The sequence below is a fragment of the Lactuca saligna genome, chromosome 1 (assembly GCF_052625555.1).
Source record: "Lactuca saligna cultivar CGN05327 chromosome 1, ASM5262555v1, whole genome shotgun sequence".
Taxonomy (NCBI): Eukaryota; Viridiplantae; Streptophyta; class Magnoliopsida; order Asterales; family Asteraceae; genus Lactuca; species Lactuca saligna.
Window position 1 is genome coordinate 6,255,361 of NC_136417.1, and position 3,027 is coordinate 6,258,387.

Here is a 3,027-nt window from a genome sequence, read left to right on the forward strand (position 1 = left end):
TATATTCGAGATTGTCTATGTTTTGATATATTTTGTATACATTTTGTGCTTAATTTTATATACATTCCTACGTATCATTTGAGTTATATATAATAACTTTCGTTTGTTAGTTTAAAAAAATGTAGTATATTCGAGTTTGTCTATGTTTCGACCAAACTTTTGTTTCATGTTTTTTACGTATCAATATAGATTCGAGTTCGTCTATATTTCGACGTAATTTTTTTTATGTTTCGTGCTTATTTTTATGTACGTGTCTTTTTCATTCATGTTTTTTTACGCCGAAATGCAATATTTATGACTATAATCACCAAAATTCAACTTACAAAATTCAAGCTTATAATTACGCTTTTATCTATTACATGTGAACAAACTTATACGTAGAAACATACATAAAATAAGCACCAAAACGCTTTGCGTAACATATTTTTTTAACGTTTCCGTGCTTTATTTTATGTACATTTCCTACTTATGATTAGGGTCACATATTATATATTTTTTATTATTTAAACTTTCGTTCGTTAACTTAAAAAAATCTTACTTATTTTTATGCACGTGCTGATATAAATTTGAGTTTTTCTTTTTCTTTATTTTTTATGTTTTGCAAAATCTATAAAAAATACATCAAAACATAAACAATCTCGAATTTAATATATTTTTTAAAATTAACAAACGAAAGTTATTATATATGACCCGTCTCATACGTAGGAAACGTACATAAAGTTTAAAAAAAAACTACGTCGAAAAATAAGCTCGAATTTAAACCGACAATTTTATTAAAAAAAACATTGCAACTTTAAAAAAAAATAACGAAAGAAAGTTCTAAATTATAATCGAAACTTTGATCACCTTGAATTATACCGACAAATATATGAAAATAAACACGTAAAAATATTTTTTTTAGGTTAGCGAACAAAAGCTATTAATAAAAAACAAATTATATATAATACGGGGTTAAACACGAAAATTTAGAAAATAGAGGGGTGAAAGTAACATTTTTCAAAGTTCAAAGTGAAGGGTTCAAAGTGATATTTTAAAAAGTAAATGGGTGGAAAAGTCACAAACTCATAAACATAAAATATAGAAAAAAATACATAAATGGTCCCTATGGTTTACCCATAGTCACAAACTCAGTCCCTGCTACTTGAAAAGACCAAAATACCCTTACACTAACGGATGAACAGTAACGGCATCAGCAAAAAGGGCCATTGATGCAAGTTTTGGAAACCACAGGGACCATGTTCGTCAAAAACAATTAGCAGGGACTGTCTTTGTGACTTTTGGTAAACCATAGGGATTATTTTTGTAATTTTGTCTACTTATTTTGTACATTGGTCTTTTTTCTTTATTTGAATAATGTTATATTATCCTCTCTTTCGTTCTAAGATTCTCTTATTCTAAAATAATGTTTACTTTCTCGTCCATTCGTTCTAACCCCAACTTCAACGGCCATAAACTACCGCCGGCCAAACAACAAAATCAACCAAACAAAACTAATATCCCAAGCAGATAAAACTCAATTAATGCCATTCCACCACCCAAAGTTTCACACACACCACTGTGTGCTCCAGATTTTGTTGTAAGGTGTGAAGTTGGTTTTCATGGCGGAAACCAATAGATATGAAGGCACCGTTAAGTGGTTCAGTGGACAAAAAGGTTTTGGATTTATTGCTCCGGCCGATGACAGTGGTGAAGATCTCTTTGTCCACCAGTCTGAGATAAAGATGGAAGGATTTCGGTTTCTTAGAGATGGACAAAGGGTAGAATTTTCTGTGGATTCCGGTGGAGATGGGAGGAAGAAGGCGGTGGACGTGATGGGTCTTGCTAGGACTAGACCCTATTCACCAGGGTTGAGGCGTGGGGGTCGTGGGAGAAGGGGTGGTTATGGAGGTAACAGAGGAGGATTTGGTAGTGGAGGAGATAGTGTGAGAGGTGGTGGGAGGTTTGGACGCGGCAGCAGTGGTGGTGATGATGAAGGAAGAGATGGTGGTCCGGAGTGTTATAATTGTGGACGTGTTGGTCATTTTGCAAGGAACTGTTACCAGGGAGGCGATCGTGGCAATGGTAATGAAGACTATGATAATGATCAAGGTGGTGCTGGTGGTGGCCGTGGCCGTGGCCATGGCGGTGGCGGTGGCGGTGGCGGTGGCGGTCGTGGTGGCCGGAGCAAAGCATGTTACCATTGTGGAGAAGAAGGACATTTTGCAAGAGAATGCCCGAATGACCAAGATTGATAACATTGATTAACTGTATATTTTTTTCTTTACACTACTTTTGCTATTTTTCTTGTGTTGGTGTATTTTTATTTTTTATACAACAAACAAATTCTCTTAGACTGTTGGGTGTTGGCAACGAGATTATGAAGCGAAATATTGTCACCTCACGTTTTAATATGTTATAACATGAAGTGGGGATAATATTTACATGGTATAACATTGTGTTAACTCTTAAGAGGAGAGAGAAAAGGAAAAGAGAGAGAGAGAAAGAGAGAGAGAAATGATTTGATGAATGTTGCCTCTCGTGCTCATTACCAAATTTCATAAAGTCATATCTCATAACTAGAAGTGTTCCACTCCTTACCACGGCATTAAGGTGTCTCCATGTAGGTAAAAACTAAAAACGCATATCCACGGACCCATACCGAATAGTCTTAAACAAAATAAATTGTAAAGAAATAACTCGTGTGGTCAATATCGATCGATCTGTATAAACGAATCGATTGAATTATAGTTTATTGTAATCGATCAAATTATTGTAAATTAAAAATATTTAATTGATAATGAAATGATTTGATTAAGAGAAAAGTCATAAAGAGTATATTTACATGCATCCAAAATTGTTTTTTTCAGAATAATTATATTATAATTATAATAATACAATCTTTTTTCTCACCATTTATTAGAAAAATGTATAAACTATTAAATACGAAGACTAAATTTTTCTATACTTTTTACTTTTTAATTTATGCTGCAGATATTTTTTGGTGTTCATTAAAAATTTTCAAACTTAATATTAGTTTTTATAAGGTTG

General features: G+C 33.1%; 1 pseudogene; it reads left to right on the forward strand.

Annotated features, from left to right (window-relative positions):
• The first annotated feature begins 1,386 nt into the window (after nucleotides 1-1,386).
• Nucleotides 1,387-2,330, forward strand: LOC145040082 (cold shock protein 2 pseudogene; annotated as a pseudogene).
• The last annotated feature ends 697 nt before the right edge of the window (nucleotides 2,331-3,027 follow it).